At 41.6% G+C, this 20,313-nt stretch overlaps 1 long non-coding RNA gene across 1 annotated transcript in view; it reads left to right on the top strand.

Moving 5' to 3' along the window:
* Window positions 1-5,012: 5,012 nt before the first annotated feature.
* LOC125894054 (uncharacterized) overlaps window positions 5,013-20,313 on the top strand; it is a 48,154-nt gene continuing 32,853 nt past the window's right edge. The window contains exons 1-2 of the long non-coding RNA XR_007449991.1: window positions 5,013-5,170; window positions 17,867-18,133. This is a non-coding gene — a long non-coding RNA (uncharacterized LOC125894054). The remainder of the gene's footprint in view (window positions 5,171-17,866; window positions 18,134-20,313) is intronic.

The raw sequence follows: 20,313 nt of genomic DNA, 5'->3' as shown, positions 1-20,313 counted from the left end.
GCTTCGTTCTTTACGTGATCATGGTAAGTGCTGGAGGACACATCACACAGGCAAGGCTTCTGCTGCCACAACCTGACAAGGTTTTCCTCTTTGCTGGATATCCCACACATTTCTTTTAGTGTGTTTTGCCTCCATGGCGAGCTGTTATCCGTCTGTTTGTTTGGGTCAGTGCATCATGGTTTGTATGGTTAGCAGACGTAGGTCATAACAGCAGTCACACAGTGAGATGGTCATCCCAAATTTCTGACACTGTTAGATCTCTTTGATCACAAAACCGTAACAACAGCCATCCTTGAACCTCTCTGACTGTACGACGTAGGACCACCGTTTTAGAGCCACGACCAAAGATATTGCCATGTTTCTTTCAAGATGTTCATCTTTAATCTGGGACAGCCCAAAATCACACAGTGTATATCGGGCTTAAGAAGCGCTACAAGGAGGCAGAAGGACATGATATTTTCACAGACTATCTGTGTCATGCGCTACAGTGTGAACATAGTGACAAAAAGTTCTTTGTTAATAAAAGTTACCAACAACAGCTTTAATGCAGCAATATACACCACCCCTGCAACACTCGGGAGCACTGTAAAGGTACAGCAGATATAAACTTATACAGACCTCACAGTTTCAAGATGCTGTACAGATTCCTCAAAATAAATAGCTCATATTACTTGTGTATTCTTGCCTTGCTGCTTATATCAAAATGTAGAATATGTTAAACTCTAAAGTAAATGTGTGAAAACATCAGGCTGATCTGATTTGAACATTTGCTCCAGTTATGAAACTCCTATTCTCGGCTATTGGCAAATACCGTGAATTCAATAGATATGCAAGCAGTAGATTTTCTGCAGTGTGGTTCTTATATCCTCTACCCAATACACCACAGAACAAATGCCACAAGACCAGAAAGGACAAGAAAAAAGCAATAAAAAGTGAGTGATGGCCATTGATATTTGAGGCTGAAGAAATCCCGCGTCAGGAGACTTTGCTTGGCTTTACATAAACAGGGTAATAAATAGATCGATCACACATAGCACGGGAGATTCATGTCACATTAAGTGACGGGACGTTGAACATCGGCCCGGCTATGTCTCATTACTCAGAGGACGCTTCCCTGGGGGAGGTGTGTGTGTGTGTGGTGAAGGTGGCAGAGATAGCAGTTTGCATGTGGAAAGACAGGCACAGTACAGCAGCTGCTGCAGACACGTCACTGCTGTGGGCCGAGGATCTACAAAGGAAAACAGATAAAGTGTGGCAGCATTGACAGGCCTCTGGAACAACTTGTAATGGTGTGTAAGCGACACGAATAATAACATCATATCTCATAATGTCACAGATTTGAACCAACAGATGGGTCTTGTGATGAAGTCATGCTATTCATCTCAGCACAAAAATACTGAAGTCATACTTTTGTGCTCAATGTCTTGAAACTGTGCTCTTGCAAGCTGCAAGTTCAAGTAGTAAGACAAATTCTGAAAGACAAAAAAGATAATTTTGTGCTTTATTACTGTAAGAAATAATACTCATCACACATTTAACACAAATTCAGGGACTCAAGGGTGACAAGGTTCGGGTTGCACTCTTTAAACTGTCTACTTCATAGCAAGGCTGCACGATTATGGCTGAATGATGATCATTTTGATCAATATTGAGGTCATGATTATTCATTGATTTAAGGGATGAGAATATTTTTATTGCACTTTCACATTTAAATAAACAGATCACTGACTTTCACCTCCATGTCATGCCACATTCTTGCTAATGTACAAATCTTTGCACCAGAATAAGACTGATCCTTTTGTGCAGTGCATGTCCTTGAAGCGAAATAGAAATTAAATTGCTATTATTCTTCACCTGAATTCAGCACATCCTAGAAGCAAAAATGAGTGTTGACTGGACACTCTTCTTTAGCCAAGTGGAATTTGATTGGTTATTTCAGTTCCGGCTTGATGGATAATGTGATGTGCTGGACAGCATCGCTGGATAAGTCTGAGTTAATGCTGGACAAGTCCGAGGTAACATTAGAGCCAATTCATAGTGTCCCTGTCTGCGTTTCCCTAAGGGTCCGCTTTTGTCTGTGTGACGTAAATGTCATCATCCACCCATGTCCGTGAGGCTTTTGCAGACATCTGCACGCAGCCCATTTTTTGTGACCAGGTGGACTGCATGCAAAACAAGCTCCAATCTCTTGTCCCAAAAATCCAGCCCTCCTGTTTACTGCTGTTTGCGTTTCTATTGTCCTACAAATAGAACTACGTGTGTCACAGCTGCCCATGGATGTTCAATGCGGAAAGTATGTCTAAGCCTTTAGTGACGTTATTCTTCCTGGCCTTCATATATTTAACATGCTGCAATTGGTGGTGTTTTTTTCAGGTGACTGAACTCGTTAGCTTGAGGTGCAGACACAAGTCTCATCGATCTAAATTTGAAATGCATTCGATTTTTGTTTCGCCCATTTCTGTTTTCTGTTGTTTATCACTCCTCTACTCTGAACTGCAGCCGCAACATTCAGGAACGTTTTTTACAGGCTTCCGTTGCAGGATGTGTGCACAGCAAGCATGACAGCTGCAATGTCTGCTCATTTAGAAAATGCTTGATTTGATTTTCAGCAGAGTTTTCTATGAGCAGAGCACGCATTTTTAATATCAATCTCACGGCTGATCATGTTCAGTTAATTGTGGGAAGCCAAAATTGTCGTCACGACTAATATATGATTAATTGTGCAGCCCCACTCCATAGCCTGTGATCTAAAGTGAAAAACAGGAATTCAAAAGTAACACTTCTTTGACAATGATGACAGATAATTTGACAGATCCAGTAGTCTGGAGATACATGAGCTTGTTGGTGAGCCAAAGCAGAGCACAAAGCCAGTGATTCAAGACACAAAAATGCCTTGAAGTCAGTCAGACACGGTGGTATTCATCAGCATAAACTTCACATTAAACCAAAAACCAAGGATGCCTTGATGCTCCAACACAAGAGACAGGAGATGCAGCAGAGAGCAGTTTGAGTATCTCCGCATTTGCCAATATATTTTACAATGTGAATCTCTGAATATGATGCTTAAATCTCTATATAAGACACACCTAATACCAATGAGCCAATAAGCTTTTATTTTCCTGTTGTATAGACCAGTTATCACTTTGATTCATCTTGGATTAAGGGCTCTGAACACACTTCATTCACAGGTTAAGCGATTTCAGAGGCATGACCAGAAGCAGGATTTCTGATATACTTGAGTTTATTCTTTGTTAAACCCAACATTCATTTACAGAGCTGATTGGCTTTCAATTATTTAAACTCTGTCAACAAGGCTTTTCTTGCTGAAGGGTGCCTGGTGCTCGTCTTCCTCTTTGCTTGCACACCATGTAACGAAAATCCAAACGCGGATTGCCAAGTGTGGCCTGTGACCTTTATGGTCTTGTTGGATCTCCACTGGTATATTGCAGTGCTGGGGATTTCCCATATGTCGCCGTCCAGCGCTGTAAGGCTGAGTCCTGCTGCTTTAGATAGCAGTTTGATTTACAGTGAAGTGGGGGAAGGCTGGTATCGCGAGTGGGATTCTGCCATAAGCCATCAATGGTAGTGGTCAGAGGCGTGTAAGATAGAGTTTACAGTTCTGAGAAGGACTCTGGGGCGTAAAAGGTTGTGCATGCAGGTGACATTTCCAGCCCGGTCTCATTTAGTCTTGGTCTGCTGGCCTCTTGTGAATGGCGATGGCAATACAAGCATCCTAGTGGGCATTAGCAGGTTGTCAATCCTGGACCCTCCTGCCTCATAAATCAAAATCTCCAATGACCTAAGAGGTGCTGCATAGTTGTCTTGTAGGAGATCCTTATCAACGCAGACATGCACAAGATTAACTTGATGCTCTCGGAGACAGGGTTAAGGACGTTTAATTTTGGCTGTAGTCTGATATGACCCCTATCACACAGCGCAGTGCTGGCATCACATTTATTTTTCCATTCCATTTAAATCAAAACCTCCAACGTGTTTGGTTATATCAAGCAGGCGATGCAAAGTTTTAAATATAAGGCATAATGGCAACTTTACAGACAAGTGAAAAAATGAAAGTGACCACACGGCACAATTGTGTCGAGGGCTTTCGCATCCACTTTTAGACCCCTGGTGACTTCTCACTAACAGCTGCTGTAAAACACGAATTCATCAGATAATCCCTCCAAAGCCTGGCGGTCAAGCCGAGGCATTCTGGGTCTCAAGCGCTCTCATAAATGAAATACCACCTGCACCAGCAATTTCAAACGTGCAACGGAGTGAAGTTATATTTAGGTAAGAACATGAAGGACCTTGATCCCTTAACAAAATAAAAGCTTGACAGCTAATCTCTTCAACAGAAGTCAATATTGTTGAAGTCTGACGATGTACAACGGGGGGTGGGGGGGGGTGACGACTATGGCTAAGACAAGCAACTGTCAGTTGAATTTTTCAAAGAGCAGACAGTAGACAATATCAGAAAGGATCAGTCCTTCTCCCCGCCATGATGTGACTTTGACAGAGTGCCAATACTCCTGCCATACCACTTGTCTGTTTGGTATGATGGAAATGACGTTATTTAGCTATTTTAGAAACCCCTTAAATCCGCAGTTAGGCTACAGCGCTCACATTCTCTGCTGTTATTTTAGGTGATAAGATTCACATGTGAATTATGACACAGAAACACACCCTTTTATTGACTGGATGTTGCATCAATTCTTCAAGCGGTGGCGGTGTGTGTTCATTTAACACTGCTGCGGCCTCGAGAACAAACCAATTGACTCAAGTGAGATGTCCCCCTCTGGAATATTGTAATGTGCGAGTATTACCAGGGGCTCTACAGACATGTTACAAGTGAGCCTCTGGGACACACACTGCATCTCCTCAATTCTCATCCGGAGATTACGGTCAAGTACAGTCAACGCGCTTAGCACTTCATCTTCCGCCTGTCCGTGCACAGTCCCCTGCTTCCACGCTGCATGCATGCATGTGTTAAATGCGTGAGTGTGTCTGTGCGATTCACACTGTACCACCTCCTCCTACTCTGCAAAGAGGAGTAGGGAGGAGAACTGCTAGCACTCACTCCCTCGGGCTCTGCATTTCCTCAAAAAGTGACCTCCGCCAGACTTTGACCAGATTCCTCTGTACTTTAAACAAGACTCCCATTACAGCCCTTGTGAGTACAGTAACAGGTTTCCATAGTTTGCCTGGGGCAGTTGCATGGCAGATGTGTGTTTGAGCATGCCTTTATGTATATGTCTGTAGAAGAGAGGGGCGAGTGTATGTACGGACGTGCCCTTGTGTATAAATCACTTGACCTAGACTTACTGTTGACCATGGATTTATGCCAGCGTGAGAGGCTCCTGATGACAATGTATCTGCCTCAGCCATAATGGATGGTACACAGAGCGCGCTGTCATCTGGCAAATATGCTCCCCGAATGGATCTCAAGTGGGGCGGCGCTCGGCAGAGGGGCGGCGGGCGGCGGGAAGGGGGAGAGATGGATGGTGCTCAGCCCAGGGTGGAGCCATCAGCCGCAGACTCTCCCCCACAGCTTTTTGGAAACTCAAAATATTGCTTGAATTAGACCAGCCATCAGCGCCGCAGTCGGCGAGATGGACGGGCAGACTGATGCCTACTGTGCACTAAGCTCAGGGGTAGCTTTGTAAAAATAAGAAAGGGGAAATTCAATGCTCTCTGTTATTATATGCGAAAATGATTAATGTCTTCACATGTGGTGAGGACAAAAGGATGCCAGCAAGGAACCAGTCAGGGAGCCAGAATGTGATGCGGCATTAACCATCCACATCCAACCCGCAGCACAGCACTTGGTTGGAAGTCAACCACTTATATCATCTGTTGTTACTTTGATAATGCATAGAATAATAGCATTAGTACCGTTTGACATTGATCAAGAGAAATGACAGCAGTTTTGTGAGAGATCAAATTGAAACCACATGCTGCTAGAACCTGATACACTGTACGGGTTCCAACTGGTCCGAGGAGACAAATCCATGATTCTGCCAGACTATCACAAAGCATAACCTCTTCCAGACAAACTGGAGCTATCAGTGGGGAAGAGAGCTGAGAACGTTCCACAAACCACCGTGATGAAGTGTCCTATCGCTAGGTTGTCTCCAAAAATCTGGGGCCCCTACTCCACTTATAGACAGCCACGAAACAAAAGCAAGGCATCTTATCTGTACAGTGTGAGTGTGTGTGTGTTGGTGATGTGTGGAAGTGTTTCTCACATTACTGCATGTCAGTATCTTCAAATTTGGATTGTGTTTTTAGTCGAGTAATGACCGTGTCTGAAAGTGTTTAATATGAAGAGATCCATCAAGTGTAATTGTGATGTGAAAGGATTTAATGTAACCAAAGAGGTTCAACTCATGTAGAACAATCAAAGTTTGGGTGACTCAAAGTTAAGATGAAGGTTGACATGTTCATCTGCAGGGAAGGCAACTTTCACAAAGAGCCTATTAAACACACTTAGAGTCTGTTACACAGTAAATAGCTACTGTACCTGACCAGGTCACAGTGGTTGTCAAGCTCACACAATGGAGAGCAATGGGCTAATCAGACAGAACATGTTCGTATACTTAAAAATGTGATGTGCATTGCTCTTGCTTTGTTTTGAGAAGCAATTTTCTGGTAGCATCTCTTATGGTGACATACATCTATCTCCTTGGTAATGTTACTGATATTTTTGGTATTAGTTAACTTCTTCCAGAAACATAAACTCTTTTGAATGTTCAACAAGGAACCCTCAAGAATGTGTTTTCCCAAAAAAAGACCTGCATAATAATGTGTAACTGCTCTTTTAGGATCAAGTGCATGTATTAAACTGGAATCTCTTGAATCAGGGTGTGGGGGCATTTTATGCCTTAACTGGAGAGTCAGCAGTTGACAGACGACAGTAAACTGTTGGGAGAAATAGGAAAAATCCAAGCAGCAACTTCCTGGGCTGAAAAATCAAGCCAACACGGAAGTGCAAAAAACTGCAGTTCCTCAAATGGCCACTTGAGGCTGGCTCCAACAATAAGTCAGTACCCATAGATATTTATGTTAATGACCAACTTTACAGCAGAATTAAAAATGTTTCCAGCCTGGTACAAAAATGGTTCTGTGCAGGTGGTGAATTTTTATATAACTCACCAATATAAAAGTTATTAAGACTTAAAATTATGCATAATTAAGAGCATGGACACTTTGAGTAACTGAGTAACAGTTGAGTGTCATCTGTTGACAATTTGCTACCACAGCAACAAGTTTGGTTAGGTTACATAACCACAGTGTAATCCTAGATTCCCAGAGTGCAAGCGTAGCTTAGCTGTAAGCTAACTGTCACTATTTCAGTGTGTCTTCAGCTCATGAAAGTTAACTCTAACACTCTGGTTGCCGAAAAAAAGTCATATTCAGTGTTTGGTTGTACAAAAAAAACCCTTCTATAGAGTCGGATGTTCGGTACATTTTGTTTTCATGGTTTAAAGCTCGTTTTGCTAGTGGAAATTAGCATTACCATTAATAACAGTTAGCCATAGCTGTAAATGCACCATGCTAACCAAGCTAGCAGATGGTGTTGGGGTTATCTCCCCCTTTTCAACACATTCTCACTCCGACCTCCTCGCATATCGAGGTTTGGTCATGGACTCCCAGGGTACCTTTCACATCCAGATACGATGTGAAAGGTACCCTGCGTGGGTTACATATAGTCATTTTTCAAAGTAAAAGCACTACATTGGTACACCGCAAATTGAAGTTTTTTTCCTTCAGCAACTAAAAGCACTTGGTTATGTTTTGCCAACACTCGCACATGGTTGTGTTGAGGAAAAAAAAACAGGATTTATCTTTATAATGTTATGGGAAGCTAAAACCGGCCTCCTGGGTGAAAGTTGGTGGTTGTTGGACCCACCCTACTTGGACTTCTGCTGCCATAAATTCCCCCCTGACACTGCCTGATGTTGTTAAACTTGAACAGCAACCGGCTGTGTATCATGCTGAAGTGAAGGGACAGCCTTCTTCATTGGTGTCTGACGCCAGAAGTCACTGCCCTAGCGTTGTATTTCAACAACTTTGGAAATAGTCCTGGTTTACCTTTTTGTCCAAATAAGGTCATCCAACATGGCGTTTGCCAAAATGCCAATGAAAGTCCACAAACCAATGGGTGACATCACGATGGCTACGTCCATTATTTTATACAGTCTATGGGAAAATCATCCAACAAAGGTCCCTGGTTGCACATCAATTTGGGTATTTTTTGATTCATGGACACCTCCTTAAATCTTTGGGCCACCCTGAAATTTTAAAGCTAACAAACTACTAACGAACGACTCTAAGAAGAAATAGTTCAAGAGCAGCAGACTTATTTTAAGTCAGGCTTATTAAAAAAATCTAGTACGTATATCTTGTATGCAGATAGTACACAGTAATTGCACTCATCTTTTGTGTTTTTCAGGAATTCGAAAACTCTTTTTTATGTGAAACATTTTTGAACGTTTGTCACAGGCTTTGACTGGATCTCCGCTAAATATACTTGAACTGTCAGTTTAATAACATTAACACATAAGCTTGATTCACAAGTTTTTTCCATGGCTGCAGCAACTTGAGTTTTGCTTCTTTTCTGAAAAGGAAATGTTTACACCAGAATGTAGGAAGTTATTCATCAGTTCAGAGTTGGAACCATCGCTGCTTGTACAATTTATAGGACAGTTTGCGGTCTCTGTTGCTGCTGTTAAGTATGAAGTAGCTCCTTAACACCGTGCAGTAGATTCTGTTGTTTTGAAGGTCAGGCTGTAACTGTAATTATCCCAGACATGACATGTTTACAACGAGGAAAACATTTAGTTTATGTACGCATGGGTGTGCTGTAAAAGACAAAAATGAAATGATTGACAGATGATGGCGCCTGCAGACTAATAATGCACTCGCTGTCTCAGGTCCAGCTGCTTTTACTCGGTTTACAGAGCACAACTGGCCCAACAGTGTGTGAAGTGAACACACACACAGTAAAGGACCCTCATCATTCTGTCACAATGTGTTGCTTGCAAAGTAGGCGAGGATCCCACCACCAAATCCACACAAACACACATCCGTCCGCACACATGGTCGCACACACTCTATAATCCTCTCATCCACCCTTGTCTTTTACACTCCCCCCCTCCCCTCGCTGCTGGCGACATCGCTTGTGAAGCACGGACGCTCGTAAATTCCCTGCCTTGATTTTGTTAACCTTTACCGTGACCCAGCACTTCTCTGCTTGGCGTTCTAGCACCCACTCAGTCACAGATGAGGCCCTGCTTGCCTCTGTGCCTCTGTGAGGAGAAGAGCCTTGGCGCTCCTGCAGCTCATCGCTCAGGTTTCTGGCTCAGCAGGACGCGATGGTCCCACAGTGCCAACACACCTCCAAATTATGGGCCACTTTTGGACCAAATAATACACATTTAAATCCGGACTTCATGCACATCATCATTGCCCTGCATAACACATTTTCACTGAGGCTTTTTAGGGAGATCAGAAAATAACAGCTTTTTGAAAAATCAGCAGTTTAGGATTCAGTTTTTCTAAAGTACAAGAGGATCCAGTCTGTTAAAGTGCCAGCCAAGACCTTCAACTTTTGTGCTATCAATCATTTTGAAAGAGAGCACACTTTCTACACTTTTCCCAGACCATTAACCTGCAGTTAAACATGTGGGAAAGTCGTGTGAATATGCAAAAATCACTCATGAATATGGATTATAACCAATGGGCTGCTTTCCATCTTTTTTTTTATAGCTTAAACACATCAGTATGGGACAGAGAAAAGTATGGGAACACTTTCCCTGCTGACCATTGACACATAATACAATGTGTTACTGTGATGTTACAACACACCCTGTTAGCTTTCAGTTACACAAAAGCACAATGAATGCAAATGTTGGCTGTTGTTTCATCCTTCTGGGGACATTGTCATATTACAATCTGATAATGTTTTTTCAATGATTACAACACAAGAATAGGCATTAACAAGTATTTGCGAGAGGTAAAATGTATTCATAAAAGAAATCTCCCCTCACATTCTCCTAAGAAGCATAAGTGTGTTCATGAAATTCATGGTAAAGTTGTGAAATTAGAAAAAAGCCTGGAAGTGGTTTGGAATTAATTAGGGCTGCCCCCTAACAGTCGACCAAACGTCAGTCGACCAGAAGGGTCATTAGCTGGCAAGAATTCATTGGTTGCTTAGTGGCAGAAAAAAATGTGAAACTCTATTAGGAGCTGTGCCTTGTCAAACTAAATCCAAACCTATATGACTGGACCATGTGGGAAATTAATTTGAAAGGACAGACACAGGAAGTGGCCACGCTCAGCAGCCAGACAGGAGTCAGGTTGGGAACCAGAGGGTCGCCTGTTCAAGTCCCCGTCCGGACCAAAATATGGAGCATGGACTGGTAGCTGGAGAGGTGCAAGTTCACCTCCTGGACACTGCCGAGGTGCCTTTGAGCAAGGCACCGAACCCCCCCCCCAACACGTTCCCAAAAATCTCAAAACATGTCTAACGTTGTGATGAATATATTTCTAGTATTACTTATCTAAAATCTAGTGCTACACTGTGTGACCACTGAAACGTCATTAGTATCACGTGAAATAGACCATCTATAAGAGTATGTTCTGACAGTATCTGGCCAGTGTGTCAGGTCATTGATGAATCCTGAAGGGACATCATAGCGATTGACCTCAATTTATTCAGGGATTGTGTACACTGCTGCAAAACAATTATTAGCCATGTTGAAAAAAAGGAATGTTTGTTTAACAAGAACCAAATGCACAAACTTGTAGAATTATAATCAAAACAAGTATTTGGTTTTCCATCCCCTAAAAAGGGGCATGTAAACACTCAAATGTGTTGGTCTGGTCTACTAGCATATGCAGCTGGTTAGCGGAGGGAATGTCTGAGCAACTAAAGTTAGCAAGTACTAACTTGAAAAAGTAAAAATGTGTGGAAGCACTGATGCAGGTTTTGAAGGCTTAAACTGTCAATTTCTTTGCATGTTAACTGTTAATATATAAAGCACACATATGGTGCATGGATATAAGGACTCTGATTTATCTCTGTAATGGTCATTAGACTGAAGGAAAATGTGTGTCTGCATGTGTAATATACACATCTCTCCTTGTGTTTACATGTTCTGTCTCCGGAGGTCAGCTAGGTGGCAATTTGTTTGGAGTGATGCTGATAGGTATGTTGTCTGGTGTAATTTGTTGTCTGCGTGCTGAGAATGACATGACACGTTATGTGCAGTGTATACATAATGCAGTCGTATAAAAATGATGTGTGTTTATATCGACAGTATAATTTAAACCTTATGATTATGACTTAGAATCTGTTGTAGACTTCAACTCACATAAAACACTTAAACGACAAAGTAAAATATTAATCTGAGTGAGGATAAAAACACCAGTTTCTCTCTCCTCAGGAGGTATTGGCCTGTGTGTTTGTGGCGATGGCAGAAAACAGATGAAAGTCATGATCATTTATACGCACTGACAGTGGTATGAATGTGTGTTGTTTCCTGGCAGAGGAGCTGAGGAGAAACTTTTCATCAAGTCTACTCATCATCAGAACAGGTCTTCAGACTCTCTCAAACCAAATGTTGAGGTGATGGATCTGACTGTGGCTGTCTGACTCATATTCAATCATTTGTGTGAAAATCATTCCAAAATGATTGTTTTTTATGGAAAGAATTATTCTTACTCTGAAAATTTTAAATGATGGAGAATGATCTACACTTTAAGAAATACTTCACCCACAAAATAACCGTTTGTATATCAGTTACTCACCATGTTACCTTGAATTTGTTCCTGCATGTCTACACCGTAAACTAAGAAACCAAAGACAGGGAAAGTTCTTGATTAATTTGAGTAAAAAGGGGCCTGTTTTACAACAGCAGAACTATATCAAAACATCCGTTTACAAACTCTCACACAACTCAGGCAGTATAATCCGAGTCTCATTTATCCAGTCGTATGCTTAGTACTTCCCAAACACATGCAGCCTCACTAAATCCTCATTATTTAAATGCACAAGCAGGGCTCAAACACGTGCCCTTGCCCAGGCAGTGTTTTAAATAGTAGTACGGTTTTAGCAAAATAGCTTTTGTTTGGGAAGTTTATTTTGAAAAGACACAATGCATGCCATGAGTATAAACTGACCCACTGTCCCTGAGTGTCTAAAGCTGACACTGGTGGGGTACCTAGAGCATCTGAGGGTGCTTTCAAACCTGCCCTGTTTGGTTCAGTTCAATCAAACTCAAGTTTGTTTGCCCCCTAAGTGCAGTTTGTTTGGGCAGGTGTGAACACAGCAATCACACTCAGGTGTGCACCAAAACAACCGGACCAAGACCTTCATGAAGAGGTGGTCTCAGTCTGGTTACAAACGAACTCTGGTGTGGTTCGTTTGTGGTGAGAACATATTCCGACCTGGATCTGAACCAACTGCAGTCACATGACACATTGTTTGGGTTAAACATGAGCATGTTACAGTCCTGGAGGATTATTAATGTGCACCTCCTCCTGTACTGCCTTAATATGCACATTCAGCACATCCAATGCATCAAAACATTGTTTTCTAGTTGGAGCCGCGCCTCGTTTTCAAACTGTATGGTTTGACTAAAATGAACAATGACAGCAATACAGTCCACGATGAGCAGCGCTAAAATCAACCTGCGTAGTTGTCCCTCCATTGTGACATTAGAAAGTGTCACATTTATCTTCCGAGTATACTTTTGTAGGAAGTGAGTGTAACGTTTTGGAAATTCTGACCAATCAAGAGAAGCTTTCTCACACAAGGCATTTGATCTGGTCCACTTGTAAATGCTGCTGTGAGAACACGAACCAACTCTAGGTGATTATGCAACTTTGTAATAAAATCTGTCCCTGATTCAGACCAAAGCAAGACAACTCTGGGACTGACAGCACCCAGCCTGTTCTGTCTGTGCTATTAATTAGCACCCTAACCCTCGCACTTTGACCTAATGTGTCACATCAGATTGGAAGAATTAACAAAATGTGTACACTTTACACCTCTTTTTATTTCAGATATTTTCTGACATGCAACTCAACAACTGCTGCTCAAAATTTAACACAACTCTTCAGATAGCCCATTAGTTATGGTAGAAATGGTAACTATTTAAAGACTGTGTTGTTGACCCATTGTCAATAGGGGCTGGTGAACCACCCTCAGCATCCACCTTCTTGTACCTAAGGCTCGGTCTGACAACAGTAACAGCAACAGTTACATAACACTTGGATTCCATTTGATACCTAACCCACACTGAGGCCCACTTCAAGTTCAAGTTCTTTAATTATTTCTCTTTTACATTTCATTAGTGCACCATTCATACTTTCTCCGCTCTGTCACAGTGTGACTAATCCAATTATTCCAGTCCAATTAAAACATGCTAGTCGGCATGCGGAAGGGACGACCTCTTTTTGTTGCTACACAATCAAAGCCGCCCCGGCCCTGTTCCTGTGACAGCCCCACGTCAGGGCGGTCTGGTGTGGGCGCAGCAGGTACTGGTGCCATAGAAAAACAAATTTGTTTGTAGTAGACTTCACTATATGACCACACATGCCCCGCTTTATTCCAGTGATGATGACTTTAAGGAAGAGACCAGATTGAGTCTATATATAAGTCTGCTCTCTGTGAGCTGCAGGATTTACTTTTGGTTTGTCAACTTCTCAGTGCCATGGAGACGAGGTCATGACCACCCTTCGGCGTCACAGCGCCAGTCCTTACAACGCAAAGCTGCTGGTCAGCTCAGTATGATTGGGGGGGGCACCTTCACCTCCCAATAGTCTCTTTTTTTATGAGGTTCACATGGTGGCACTGCTCCCCCCTCTCGTGGGGTCACAGCCCCCGGCCGTGTTGGCCCTTGTGCCTGTTTGCTGCAGCGCTAATCCACCAGCGCTTGCTTCCCGCTGAGCAACAAGTCAGCGACTTAGTGACTCGACTGTTTGTAGGAAGGGTTTCAGTCATCGCTACGGTAATTGGTTGATCCCACCTCCTATCACTCACCCCTTTAAGGTCTTTGATTGGCTAGGCTTGCCAAGGAGGAGACAGAGCAAGGGATTATGGGATGAGAAATGGCCCAGGAGAAAGAGGCAGTCTGAGTATGGCAGCTTCGTATCTGATAGAAAATCCTGCTTATTTTTTTCATAAAAATAGAAAAAAAACTCTTTGTAGCCCCGAGCTCAGAATCAACTGTGTCGACCTCTTTCCAAGCTATGCTTTGTGGATGACTCACTGTCCCAGCTGCTATCTGGTGTCTGCACTGCATGATATAATCATGACGAAGAGGTTATAATTAAAACAACATTAATGTATTTTTGTGTTTATCAGATCGTTTTGACAATATATTTATATAGTTTTTCAAACTTTTAGAACAAGTAAAAGGTGGATACATCAAGAAAAACCACAAGAGAGAGAGAAAAGGTGCAAAGACTAAACAATAGAAGCAAATAAACCCAGCTCAGATTAATATGAGCAATACCAGAGGTCACTGTGATAATGTGCAGCAAGTACAGTCAAGAACATCCTTGTAACACGATGGCAGAGACACCGGGCTCTATGTAGTTCAGGCAGGGTTCCCAAACTTTATAGAACTGGTCTATTTTCGAGTGTAATATGTATGTAAGGTATTTTAATGGCACTACATCAAACAGCCCTCTCTGCCAGCCTTCAAGAGTTGGTATTCTGACATTAATCCACTGCAATAAGATGTTTTTCCTTGCAGCACAAGCAAGAATACAATCTCTTGATTTCTGATGTTCTGTATCTGCTTGGGAGGCCCAGGATGAGGGACACTGGGTCCTGCTTCAGTTCCAAACCCAATATTTTTATATCAGATAGCACATTGATAGTTGATAGTTCCTTTGCAGCTTACAGCATCACCAAAGACAATGAGTGTAAATGCAAATTTCTGTCTTGCATTTAAGGCACATTGGTGAAAGAAAAGGCCTAAAATTATGTTTATGGCATGAGGGATATATGCATTCTGATAATTACCAGATTTAACCAGAGAGTTAGTTAGTTTTTCGGTAATATGCAAAAACCATAGGCTGTAAAAAATAATGTATGTAGCTACCGTGACATCACCCATCAGCTTGTCAGACTCCCATTTTGAAGCCTCGAAATTCAGCATCATGGCCAGCGCCATTTTGTTCTCTGGAGCCAGACGTGACAATATTTGGGAAAGAGGCTGACGCTGTGGAGGAACGAGTGGCGGACAGTGTTGCCAATTTAGCGACTTTGTCACTATATTTAGTGACTTTTCAGACCCCTCTAGCGACTCTAGTGACTTTTTCTGATGTTATTGGAGACTTCTGGAGACTCATGTCATGAGAGCACATATCGTTTCTATTCTTCTCAACGAGCAGCGGATGCTGCCGTGGGCTCCTCCCTCGCCCCAAAGCACTCAAAGGCGGCCCAGTCCTCCCTCCCAGTAGCTGTCAGAGCAGGAGATGTTAACCCCTCCACGTCCAGACTGCAAGTGAATCGCGCATGTGTGGAACCGCTGCTGGCTGATCCTGACCTGGCTTACAGTCAGGGCGGGATGTAAATATAAAATTTTCTTTGTCCAATATAAATCACTGAAAGAAGGTTCATTTGTAGTTCTAAACATATTCAGGGTGTTTTTTTTACTCAGTTTTTGTCTCTCCCATGACGTTATTCCTGTCTCCTACAGCAGCCATTACAAATACATGCATATGGACAATTATGCAAATTAGGCGATGATGTCATTCAGCGACTTCTAGCGACTTTTAGGACAGCCAATAGCTACTTTTCTTACTGAGGAGTTGGCAACAGTGGGGCCGGATATGACTGAGAAGCCAAAGACACTATTGGCAGACAGAAATAATGGATCTAGCCATTGTGATGTCACCATTGGTTTGTGGACTCCTGTTTGCATTTTGGCAGCTGCCATCTTGGATATTTGTTGCTAGAAGTTACCATATTTAGACAAAAAGGTGGTGATAACCCTAACAATATCCACTGCCTTGGTTAGTGTGGTGCATTTAAAACTCTGGCAAACTGTTATGATGCTAATGCTAATTTTTGCAAGGAAAAAAACAAAACAAAACAAAACAAAAAAAAAACAGGCGTAAAACCATGACAACAAAATGTTCTTACCGGAAAAACTGAACATCCGACTCTGTTAGGGGTCTTTTAGTACAACCAAACACTGAATAAGACTTTGTTAGGCAACCATAATGTCACAGTTACATTTCATGAATTAAAAACACACTGAAATTGCAACAGCTAGCTTACAGCTAAGCTACACATTTACTCTGTGAATCTAGGGTTACGCCATTGTTATGTAACCTAACCAATGTTGTTGCCGTGGTAGCAGAATGTCAATGGACAGCACTCACATGTCACTTCAAGTGGCACGCCCTTAATTATGTATAACTGTAAGCCTTAATAAAATGTAAACAGGCAAGTAACATAAAAATTCACCCCCGTACAGTTGTCATGAAGAGGGAAATTAGCTAAAGAGACCAAAACAAAATGTTTATTTCTGCTATACAGTTGGGGATTTTAACATTGGGGTCTCTGGGGATTAACTGGCTCTATTTCAACCTTTTAAGTGGTATGAGTGTAAGTGTATTGTGGTATGTGTACTTTAGTATATGCACTGTAGTAGCCTATGTGTATAGTGGTACTGTAGTAGTCTTCTGTAGTAGATGTATTGTGGATATGTCGTGATGTTTGTATTGTGGTATATGAGCTGTGTATTGTAGTGAATGGTGGATTGTGGTTTATGATTTTTTTTGTGTGCCTTCCATGTTTACAGTGTATTGTGGTTGTATGATGTTTTAAACCGTATATTTTTAATAACATTTTAGGTCTACATGTAAAAGCCCAACAAGGGACAAGAGCTGAAAATTGGCAATAGCCTTAAACCCTATGTGTAATACATCAGTCCCATACTCTGTATTGGAACTATGTTAAATTGTATCGCCCCTATCAAATTAAAAATAAAATAAAATAAATAAATGAATAAATATTATTGATCTAATTTCTGTTTTTGAGGTTCAGTTATTGAGATTAGTTGTGAAGGTAAAGGTTTAAGTAAATAAAAAAAATGGAAGACTAGGAATGCAACTGATTGTATTTTAATGCATCTTTTTATCAAAACTGCATAAACACATAAAAGTACAATGAACTACATCCTTTAATCCCAACTGTCTTTATTTCTTACAAATTGCAAATTTAGAGTACACTTTTAAAGATTAAAATGTGCTTAAATCTTCTTATATTCAATTCGTCAGGTTTACAAAAATTATTTGATTGCGGCACACAGTCTTGGGCTTGATTGACAATTCTGTTAATTCATGAAATAACATGAGAGAACAACTAAATCTAAGCTGCTAATGTTTTCCACAGCTGTTAGTTATGTTTTCTTATGAGCGTGTTTACACTGTATGTAAACACAGCAACTAAATATGCTTTTATTTTCAATTATGATCAGTTAAGGAACAAACATATTAGATTTTTGTCTTTCAAATTCAATTACAAATGTGAATTAAGCTCAGTTTTATGTCGTCAGAGGAACAGCAGAATGAGAGCTTAAGCTTCTGTGGCTACTGTCTTGGTAAATGAACAATCACCGTTATCTGTCTGTTATATAAATCTATCAAAATATTAGTAGAAAGGGAGGTAAAGGGATAAAAAAATAAAGGGGGAAACATGTCTTAAATCACAGCCTCCATGACAGCCAGAGTCACTGGGTATCTGCACTGCAGCTTTAAATCTGCCAACCGGAGCGAAGAAGAAAAATATCCCGCAGGACCCATCTGTGTCTTCCTACAGAGACATTTGCTTTTCTTTCAGAGCGTCTCGAGCTCCTTTACAACTGATAAGACGACTGCATTCCTGGTGAGCCCGCAGGTCGGCCCTGCGGGTGACCCCACTTGACAATGTCCAGTCACGAGAGGCTCCAGTGCCCATACACAACCTCTGCAGCTCCACTCATCTCCCTCCCCATCTCCCTCCAACAAACACTCACCCACACCGAAGAGTGCAGAGATAAGGAACAGAAGGCAGGGTGTTCTCTGACTGTACTCCACGCAGGGCCTCTGATAACTGCATTTTTTGAAGGTACCTTTGAGTAATGTTGGACACTTTGTGTGGATTAGTATTTTGTGTGCATATGTAAAGAGCTGTGAAAATGACATCTGAGATGATTCTCTGTGTTTTGTCTGGAAACCTTGATAAGCAAGCAGAAGTGTTTTTGGAGTCTGTCAAAATACGGACGGATCTTCGGTATAAAACGGATTCAGGCAGAGCAAACATTGTATGTTTGAAGTCCTGAATTCAGTTTTTGGAAAATTGGCATGTAATAGTGTTGGAGTTCGTCATACCTTCAGATTAGCTGAACCAACTGATGAAAATATCGAGACGGATGGATTGATAGGTTTGTGTTTATGTGCAAGAATCATGTTTATTTATCACGGTGGCATTGATTATTTATCAACAAAGTAAATTATCAAATAAACAACTCTCAGACACTTTGTTGGATGAACCACTGATTTTCTTCTGGGAACATTAAAACATATCGATATGTGAGCAACCTTTACTATTAAAATAGCCATTATTGGCCAGAAAAAGAAAATAAAACTGTCTGGAGCTGCAAACCATGTTTGAATAAAGGTAACAGCCTGTGAAGTCTAAATTAGCCATTAGGAACAAGTCTAAATGAGCATTCATTAATGTGATTTACTACAGAATGGCTGCTCTACAGTGGGATATTTATAATAATTTAGGACTTCAGTGGTAACCATTGTTGCCTCACAGCAAGAGGGTTCCTGTTTCAAACTGTGCAGAGTTTGCATGTTCTCCCCGTGTCAGCGTGGGTTTCCTCCAGGTACTCCAGCTTCCTCCCACAGTCCAAGGACATGCAGGTTAATTTGTGACTCTAAATTGTCCGTAGGTGTGAATGTGAGTGTGAATGGTTGTCCGTCTCTATGTGTCAGCCCTGTGATAGTCTGGCGACCTGTCCAGGGTGTACCCTGCCTCTCACCCAGTGCTGGCTGGGATAGGCTCCAGCTAGCCCCTAACAGGATGAGCGGCTACGGAAAATATGTGAAGTCTTCCTTTTTTGGATTTGGAATCCATATCTAGCTTAGCTTAGGACTCCAGGCCACCGCTACTGAAGTTCAGCAAAACTTAGAGGAAAATGAACCAGGTTGTAGACATATGATGCACATTTTAGTTGGTGAAACATTAAAACATTTTTTAATTCGATGTATAAGCTACAAATTTGGAGAGTGTCTAAAGAGCCGCATGACGCTCTGGAGCTGCAGGTTGCCGACTGCTGCGCTAGTGAATCTGTCAGCCTGTTACAGGTGGTCAAACTGTCGCAGTCACAAAACCAGTCCTGTCACAAAGTTTAAATGTCCTTGTCTGATAATAAATACAAATAAATGTTGACAGATCATGACTTACGTTGGATTACTATTTCTTAATTTATCGGCTTTCTGGAATTTTTTGGGTAATTGTAGTCTATGGAGAAATGAACGGTTGAAGCTTTGAAGCATTCGGTTCAGCCCTACTGCTTGTATTACAAGGTACTTCATGACAAGCAAGCCAAATTTTATTACACTAATTAACACATAGCACATTATTCACATAGCATCAACTAATGTTTTTCATGTATTCAGCTCTCAGAGAGGAGTCCTGTCGTGCATCACAGTGTGAAGACAGTTGCTGATAAATCCAGTCTCCAACAGCCACAAACACTATGAGGCCTGAATCTGATTCCTGATGACAGCTTTTCATCAACCTCAATCTGCCCGTCAGAGGCTGCCAGAGTGTAACACACACCAGGTTTGTTTGCCACAAAAAGGTCTCATGATGAAGCTGGAGAGATCATTAAACTCACATTACAGGCGAAACAGTGGCTTAAAGTTGATTTTCAAACTGAACTTCAAAGTTTTGGAGCACTGAAGCTGCCCTGACTGTCTCCCAGGCTGTGAATCTCTTAATCATTCATTTTTATTATTATCTGTGGTCATGAAGTTTGAGACACTTCGAAGAGAGACTAATAAATACAGATTATTACTGCAGATTTGAGTCAAATATTGACAGAGTTTGGCAGTCGTGATCCATAAACTCTGGTCAAAGTATAAGACATTTACAAAAAACTAGCTCCATGTTTGTTTCCCGACATAGCTCAGCAACTGTTACTGCCTCTCAGTTTTATTGTGACGTGTCTGTGGCTCTGCATTGTGAGACAATTATGTTTTTTTGTTGTTTTAGTCCTCGTTATATAACTGTAA

This window comes from Epinephelus fuscoguttatus, linkage group LG9, assembly GCF_011397635.1.
Source record: "Epinephelus fuscoguttatus linkage group LG9, E.fuscoguttatus.final_Chr_v1".
In the NCBI taxonomy this organism is placed as follows: Eukaryota; Metazoa; Chordata; class Actinopteri; order Perciformes; family Serranidae; genus Epinephelus; species Epinephelus fuscoguttatus.
The sequence above is the reverse complement of the archived record's forward strand: the minus strand, read 5'-3'. Positions and strand labels throughout refer to the sequence as shown.